Source organism: Pteropus vampyrus, unplaced genomic scaffold (assembly GCF_000151845.1).
Source record: "Pteropus vampyrus isolate Shadow unplaced genomic scaffold, Pvam_2.0 Scaffold219, whole genome shotgun sequence".
Classification (NCBI taxonomy): Eukaryota; Metazoa; Chordata; class Mammalia; order Chiroptera; family Pteropodidae; genus Pteropus; species Pteropus vampyrus.
Genome location: NW_011889000.1, coordinates 211,315 through 220,250, shown reverse-complemented (window position 1 = coordinate 220,250; position 8,936 = coordinate 211,315). Strand labels below are relative to the sequence as shown.

The 8,936-nt window shown below is 43.1% G+C and overlaps 1 protein-coding gene across 2 annotated transcripts in view; it reads left to right on the top strand.

Moving 5' to 3' along the window:
- The first annotated feature begins 692 nt into the window (after positions 1-692).
- Positions 693-8,936, top strand: part of RPS6KA5 (ribosomal protein S6 kinase A5) — a 154,025-nt gene continuing 145,781 nt past the window's right edge. The window contains exon 1 of one of the 2 annotated variants that reach the window (XM_011373178.2): positions 693-1,000. The gene's annotated coding sequence lies outside the window, so the exon portion shown is untranslated. The remainder of the gene's footprint in view (positions 1,001-8,936) is intronic. The other variant, XM_023538354.1, reaches the window with a different exon arrangement.

Sequence of the window (8,936 nt, the reverse complement as noted above, 5' to 3'; positions counted from 1 at the left end):
ATAAAAGTCCTCATTGAGAGCTGGGATCGTGAATTTTTGCTATCTAAGAACTATCTGTATTTAAGTATAAGCTCCACTTAATTTGTTTAGGGCTCACCAGGGCGACTAACACCTTTTTACGATACTTTGTCTTCCAGCTGGCCACACACCTGTGTATCGCTGTCTAGGACCCTCACTTACGTTTGCAAACACGTGTGTGAGAAGCCCACCCCTCCCCCTCCCGGCCCCGCCTCCGTCCACGGTGATTGGCGGACCACAGGTTCCAATCGGCCCACCCCGCCTCTTTCAGCAACAACCAATCAGAGACCCCGAGAGCCTCCTGACTACTAGACACTGTTTACTAACAGATCGAAGCTGGGGAATAGGGGTGTGACCATTTCGGGGAGGTCAGGGACGGGAAGATCCTGACTACGCGTGCGCACCAGGGGAGGTGGGCGGGGCGGAACCTCGGACCTCCCCAGTCGGATGGTCGCGCTCCCCCCTCCGCGGCCGCCCCGCCGAGCGACAACAATTCTGGGGAGGGGCGGGGCGCTCGCGCAGCGTAGAGCGCACTGCCCAATGGCGGCGAGCGCTGGCGGACGCGCGCGCCCTGCGCCCAATAAGCGGCGGCGGCCCGAATGGCTCCGGCACCTGGCTGGCTGTGGGCGGAGCGGCTCCGAGGAGGAGGCGGTGGAGCAGGGGGCGGTTTGGTTGCGCGGTACTAGCGGTGCCCGCCGTAGGGGGAGGAGGCGGAGGAGCGAGCAGTGCGGCCAGAGCGGGAAAGCGACTCGGCTCTGCGCCCGAGTTCTGGAGCCGCCGTGCCCGGCTCCTGGGGCTGCCACGGGAGCTGCGCGGGGCCGGGCGTCCGCTGTCTCCCAGGTCCCCTCGGAGAACCCCGCGGGATCGGAAAACGGAGAAGATGGAGGAGGGCGGCGGCGGCGGCGGCGGCGCGGCGGGGACGGCGGGGACGGCGGCGCCGGGGGAGAGCAGCTCCTCACTGTCAAGCACGAGCTGCGGACGGGTGAGCGACCCCGCCCTCTGTCGGCCGGGCCCGGAGCGGGGGCGCGCCCCGAGGTCACGCGGGTGCGGGTGCCGGCGCGGGCCGGGGGGCGCGGGGCTGGGCAGTGGCCCTGGGGGGCGGGGCCTTGCGGGCGGGGCGGGAGTCTGGGGGTCCCGGGCGGTGGGGGAGCCCCGGGGGCGAGCGGGCGGAAAGTTTTCCGGAGCCGAGGAATGAGCTGCGGGCTCTGGACATTGGGGCCCGCGGGGCAGCCGACAGCTGCCTGTTGGCACTCATCTCCGAGGATGTCTCCGGGCCGCGTTCCCGCACAGGTGACACATCTGTCACTGCATCCTGTTTGGGGTAAAAGGTGCGCCTTCCTCAGTGTGGGGTGAACGATAGTTGTTTTGGGAGCGTGACTCACTTCTCCACCCCTCTAGTTCCCTAGAGGTGGTCCCGGTGGTGGTTTGTGGAACCACCCTCTAATGTGCTGGGGTCCTGTGCGAGATAAAAGGGTTGCTGTCCCCGGGCTTTTCAGGAGTGCAGCCTCCAGTGAGATAATGCGGGATCGCGGGCTCCAGGGACTGAGTGCTTTTATTTGCAATTGTCATGAAATACTATACTTGGCCCTAAATTTCTCTCAAAGGTCTTCTGAGACGCAGGCTCTGTAAATTTAAAGCTCTCGGTAAAACTAGCCGACTTAAGCACTTACGTTCTAATGTTTGAGATCGCTACAGTTGTCTCTATGCTTTATACTGGTTAAATTACTTTATTCATTGCGTGGGTCTGGGTTGTTCATTTTAGAAAATGCTTGTTTGGACTGATCAGTAAGTTTGGATTTATATTTGTGGAGCCCATTCGTATTAGAGATTTCATTTCTGAGCAGATAATTTATTCATTATTACTATTAAATATTGTGAACGTTTGTATAGGTTTTTGATTCAACTTCTTTGGCATATTGGGATATTCTTTTATTATGTAGACAGAGTTTTTACAGTAGGCTTCAGGTGTATGCCTAGTACACCTTCTTACTGTTTTGAACAAGTTGTGAAGTTAGATCTGTCACTGTTGTTTTAGTTTTCGTTATTTCTAATTTGATTGCCAGTTATTCCACGACTACAAGTCTAGTGACTTAAGGGATGCTTACTTATTTCAACATCTTTAAACATTGTGTTTTTGGTCGTTGTGAATTTGTTATGTATCTTGAGCCAGTTATTCCACAGTCTTTCTGAGTTCCTATTATAACCTATGCAGGTTTGGTTGGTTTGATTTTTCTCTCTCAGTTTAATAGACAACTGATGTTTTCAAAAGGCTGTTAAGTCAAGCATTTATTAAGTATTAATATCTGATTTGTGCCAGGCTCAGTGTCAGGTGCTTTCTGGTATAGAGATTTTAAATATCTTTTTCCCATCTTACATAACGATTCACTGATTTATATGTGTAGAATCCTGTACAGCATACGCTACTTGAAGTCATATGCTCCTCAGCCATTGACCGTGGTACAACAAGCAGCTTTTTGCTAAATGACCAAAGAGCAACCTACTCGTTATTGGTAGTCAACCAACTGCTCAGTTTCTGGGTTTTGCAAACAATGCTAGTTTTGTAGAAAACAATGAGTACTGCTTTATTTTCCCTTCTCTACTGTGTGAATCATCAGCTTCAAGTTTGCATTTCAGAAATTTTTCTGATGGATGGTGAGATTATACTGAATTCATTAGAACTGTTAACTGTCAAAGGAAATGAACAGTCTTTTTTATTTCTTGCTGATCTTTGGAACAACTGACCGAATATAGTGGTCAAAAACACTGTTAACATACAACTAGAAAAATTCACTCATCTTCAGCCAACTGTGCTCCTTGTCAGCACATGATGCTATAATAGGCACCAAAGTAATTTGATCTGATGCGGTCCCTTGCTTCTCATGACGTAGACACGTTACATAGTCATATCAAGTCAGCAGTTGGTGATTGCCCATTTGTGCCAACACTGTATGGCATACCATAGGATGAAAAGTCAATAAAAGTCAAATGTCAGGACATGGAAATTGTTGCAATCGTGTAGACAGAGTACTATGACATACCTGGACATGGAATTGGAAGACTTCATTCTAAATCCCAGCTCTGCCACTTACTAGCTGTGTAGACTTGGGCAAGTCACTTCAATCTTTCAGACTTCTCTCATCTACAGAATGTGAGAATTGAGTGAGATCCTGTTTGGAAAAGTGCTCAGCAGGTTGCTTGACACACATTAGGCACTCAGATGTTGGTTGAATGTAAATCTGAAAGTCACTCCATAGCAGTATCTTTTCTTACAGTATGTGAATTTATCCAGTGTAACTTGGAAAATAAATCACTCATTTTGTGTTCAGGCTGTGCCTCATCGCCAGGCTATCATCTTTTTCTGTACATTGTCTTCTGAAATGTAGCATTAACTCCCCATGATCCCAGGACTTTATTTTGGCCTGGCTTTAGTCAGGTACCCTCTTTTGGATCATTCACCTAGGGCCAGGGAATGGGACTATGTTCTACCACCATGACAGCTACTACAGTAAACATATGGATGGGGTGGGGGCGGGGGGGGGTTACTAAACTCTTAGAAGAGGAAGGGTTGCTTGGAAGACATTCCCTTAGCTGTCCATCATTGGGAGAGAGAGCCTAACACTGAGGAGGGTCAAGAAAGAGGTATTAGTTATCTTTTGTTGTGTAACAAATTTCCCCCCTGAAACTTAGTGGCTTGTAAAGCAACATGATTTCTGTGTGTCAGGACTTTAGGAGTTGCTTATCTTGAGGGTCTCTTATGAGGTTGTAGTCAAGATGTTGGCCAGGACTGCAGTCACCTGAAGACTTGTGAAGGGGCTAGAGGCTCCCTTCTAAGACAGCTCACTCATGTGTTGTTGGCAGGATGCTTCAGTTCCTTGCCATGTGGACCTCTTCACACAGGTGCTTGAATGTCCTCACAACTTGATGGTTGGCTCCCCCAGAACAAGTGATTGAAGAGAGAGCAGAGTGGAAGCCATGATGTCTTTTTTGTTAAACAGGGTTTTTTGAGGTATAATTTATATACCATAAAATCCACTTTTTAAAAATGTACAATTCAGTGGATTTTAGTGTATCTATAGAGTTATACAACCATTGCCACAATCTAATTTTAGAACATTTCCATCACTTTAAAAAGAAATGTCTTACCCACTTACATCAGTCATTCCACATTTCTGCCACCCATTGCCAGCCCTTGGCAACTGCTAATTCTACTTTCTATCTCTATGTATTTGCCTAGGAACACTATGATATAATAGAATGTTACAATGTGTGGTCTTTTATGACTGGCTTCTTTCATTGAACATAGTGTTTCAAGATTCATCATTTTGTGGCATATATCAGCACTTCCTTTTTTAAATTGACGGAATTTCATTGTATGGATATACCCTATTTTGTTTATCCATTCATCAGTTGCTTGACATTTGGGTGGTTTCCACTTTTTGTCTATTGTGAATGATGCTGCTGTGTACATTTGCGTACAGGTTTTTGAGTGGACCAATATTTTCATTTCTCTTGGGCATGTACTAAGATTAAAATTACTGGATCACATGATAAGTCTATGTTTAACTTTATTAAGTTTTCCAAAGTAGCTGAAACACTTTACAGTCCCACAAGCAATGTACAAAGGCTCCAGTTTCTCCGCATCTTTGTCAACACTTGTTATTGTCTGGGGTTTTTTTTTTTTTTTTTTTTTTGCTTATAACCAACCTAGTGAGTATAAAGTAGTATCTCATTGTGGTTTTGTGTTTCCTTAATGACTAATTATGTTGAGACTCTTTTCATGTTCTTATGGACATTTGTATTCTTTGGAGAAATATCTACTGAGATCCTTTGCCCATTTTTTAATTGGTTAATTTGTCTTTTTATTATTGAGATCTGAGAGATCTTTATATATTCTAGATACAAGTTCCTTATCAGATATGTTTACAAATATTCTGTCATAAAGTGGGTTGTCTTTTTGTTTTTTTGGATGGTATCCTTAGAGGGACAAAAGACTTTAATTTTGACCAAGTCCAATATATCTATTTTTTCTTTTGTTTTTTTTTTTTTTTTGTGCTTTTGGTGCTGTATCTAAGAAATCATTCACTAATCCTAGGTCATGAAGATTTATGCCTCTGTTTCTTTTAAGAGTTTTATGGTTCTAGCTGTTATATTTAGGTTTTGATCCATTCGTTGGTAGACTTCTTTCCTCATTTTATTGTCGTGGCACCCTTGTCAAGTCCACTGATTTTTATGTCTATCCTTAGTCTAGTCTTGACTACTATAACTTTAGTAAGCTTTGAAATTGGGCAGTGTGAGTCCTCCAGCTTTGCTCTTTTTCAAGATTGTTTTGGCTATTCGGCGTTCCTTGAATTTCCACATGAATTTCTGCAAAGAAGCCATCTGGGATTCTGGTAGGGCTTGCATCGAATCTGTAGATCAATTTTGACAGTGTTGCCAACTTAGCATATTAAGACTTGATCCACTAATGTGGAATGTTTTCCCATTTATTTAGAGCTTCTTTCCTTTCAGCAACATTTTGTAGTTTGCAGAGTATGTTTGCATTCATTTTATTAATGTTATTCCTAAGTATTTTATTCTTTTTGATGCTGTTGTAAAAGTATTTTTTAAATTTGGCTTTTGGATTATTCATTGCAAATATGTAGAGATACAATTTATTTTTTGTACATTGATCTTGTATACTGCAACATTGCTGAATTAGTTTATTAGTTTTTTACTTTATCTATTAGTGGTTCTATTAGTGGATATCTTAGGCTTTTCTATTTACAAGATTATGTCATCAGCAAAGAGAGATAGTTTTACTTCTTCCTTTTTAATCTGCATGCCTTTTACTTAAGATTCTTGCTTAACTTCCCTGGCTAGAACCCTCAGTATAATGTTCACTAGACTGGTGAGAGCAGATATCTTTGTCTCTTTCTCTTGTTTTTGATCTTAGGCGGAAAGCTCTAGTCTTTCACCATTAAGCAAGTGGTTAGCTATGAGTTTTTCATAGATCCTTTATCAGGTTGAGGAAGTTCCCTCCTTTTCCTAGTTAGTTTGGGTTTTATCATGAAAAGGGTTTGGATTTTGTCAAATGTTTTTTTCCTACATCTATGGAGATGATTGTGTAGTTTTTGTTTTTTGTTTTATTGATATGGTGTAGTACACTAGTTGATTTTTTGAGTGTTAAGGCAACCTTGCATTCCTGGGATGACTCCCACTTGGACATGGTATATAATTCTTTTTATGTACCATGCTGGATTCAGTTTGCTATTTTATTGAAGAATTTTTGTATCTGTATTCATAAGATTTGTTTATAGTTTGTGTGTGTGTGTCTGTGTCTGTGTCTATGTGATGTCTCTGTTTGCTTTCCCCAAAATATGCTGGATTGATTTTTGCCTAGCTAAACTGCTTTTGACCAGCTGCTCGGTTTTTCATAGGGATGCTCTGAATTGGGTCCCTGACCAGAACTCTTTTATCAAGTCGGTGGCTGGCAAGCTCCACATCTCAGGGGCTATACCACATAGGAGTGGTGGTCTGGCATGCATCTTCAGCCTCTTCCCCCGTACCATTGTTATGTCCCCTGTACTTTTCTTTTTTCTTTTCTTTCTTTTGTTATGCTTTAGTTAATCCCCAAGTAATTTGCCTTAAGTCTTTTCTGGACCACGGAGGTATTAGATAAATATATAATCAATACACTTACATATAAACGCATATACACATACATAATATGGAAGATACGGGAAGATATTTGATTTTCCATCCAGCATTTTGCTTCTTAAGTAAAATCTCTGTTGTGTGGTGTTTATGCTATTTTTATATCCCTCCTAAAAAGAAACAAAAAGTGAGGTCTCTATTAGCACGTTTGGTTTTTTAAAAAACACGTAATGAGAGATCAGTAAAATAGAGGCGTCCTTTTGAAGAAGAATTCTAGTGGCAAAAAGGTGGAGATGGTGCTCAAGGCCGTCTTTGTACCGGGCGGTTTTCTCCCTTAGTGGAACACCCCGTCCCTAACTGGAAAATCTCGTCAGCTGGAGTGCTCTGTCCTCCGACCACATCAGTAATCGGGAGAGCAGTCAGATGTGTTTTCCTTAGAGGAGAAGCTCCTTAAAAGATGTAATAAGGATAATGTTTCACTTCATGTCTAAAGATGTTGCTGCGTTAAGAGAGCATGAACACTGAATCTTAGAGGTGGGTTTGCAATAACCTTTTCTCATGAACTTGCCCCTGCTTTTCCTTTAGGTATAAATGTCATCTATTTGTAAGGAAACACTGTAATTAGGGCTAGATTAGGACAGATCTAATGGGGCCACACACATATCGAATTCAAATTCATTTTGACCTAATTTTGCCATTTATAAGTTGGGCGAACAGCCACAGTTTTATTCATCCATTATATTTGTTGAATTCAGGCAGTGTACCAGATGCGGGGTTTTAGTAGGGAACAAATTAGACATGGCTTCTACCCTCATTGAACTTTACCTAAAAGAGAAGGACATTAAATACATAATCATACCACTAACTGTATGATTGCAGTTGTGATGAACTCTGCGAAGAGGTACAGGGTTCTGTGAGAGAGCCTCACAGGGTGACTGGGCATCATGTAAGGGGTGAGGGAAGGCTTCTGTGAAGCAGTAGTGTTCAAGTAATGTTCTTGTTATTAAGGGGTGATGAATGGGGGGACAAAGCGTTTCTGCTGGAGGAAGTGACACAGATGGTCCTAGAGGGGGAATGGCTTGGCACACCAGGGTTGCTGGAAGAAAAGCCTCTGTGGCTTGAGTATCGTGTCCAAGCATGAGAATCACAGGAGGTGGGACTGGAAATGTAGCCAGGGCTATTTCGTGCAGGGTTTCATAGGTTACGATGAGGTGTTCAGGCATTATCCTGAGTGTAGTGTCAAGTGATTGAAGGGTTTTTCAGATTCATTTTACATTATAAAAACTGACTCTCATTGCTATGAGAATGGGAGGAAAGATTGTATTAAGGGAGACCAGTTCGGAAGCTATTACAGAAGTTCAGTGGAATATACAGGTTTGGATTAGGTGATAATGAGAGATTAAGAATAATTGTGACTATATTTGTGATGTGTTTAGGAGATAGAATCAACAGAACTTGGCATCGTGTTGGGAATGGGCTTTTCTGTCTGGTACAAATATATGTTTGAATGTGCTATTTGTTCAGATGGTGCATTAATTTTCTGTTGTTGCTTAAGGAATTACCACAAATTTAGTGGCTTGTAATAGCACTCATTTATTAGGTCACAGTTCAGTAGGTTAGAAGTCTCATGGCATGGCTGGAATTAAGGTGGCAGCCAGACCGAGTTTGCATCTAGGGGCTCTGGTAAAAATGCACTTCTAAGCTCTTTCTTGTACTTTCATTTCCTAGAGTCATCAGCCTGAGGTCCCCGTTTCCTTGCTGGTTGTAACCTAGAGTCCTCTGCCAGCTCCTAGAGACCATCTGTGTTTCTTCTCCTTCGTTCGGTTCCTCCATCTTCAGGCCAGCTCTGACTCCCGACTTGTAGCTCTCCTTCTCTGACCTCTAGGTCTCTTCCTATAGTAAGATCAGCTGATTTGGGACCTTGATTACGGGTTTGCAAAATCCCTTTATCACAAGTATCTCTTCATAGTCACTCACTCAAGGGCAGGAGGTCATGCAAAGGGTCATTGGGGTCATCTTAGAATTCTGCCTTAGAATTCATAGATGGTGAACCAGGGGTGAGGCAAATGGGGCAGGCGGAAAAGAAAGGGTCCAGTTTTATAGGAAGTTTGAGATGCCTCGACATATTCTAATGGACGTATATGGTAATAATGGTAATCATGGATAATGAAAGTTTACTATGTGCTACGTAGTAGGTGCTTTCATCATCTCAATCCCACAGTGAGTTTATGAAATGAATATTATTATTATTCCAGTTTTACAACTGGAGAAATTGAGTCTTAGAC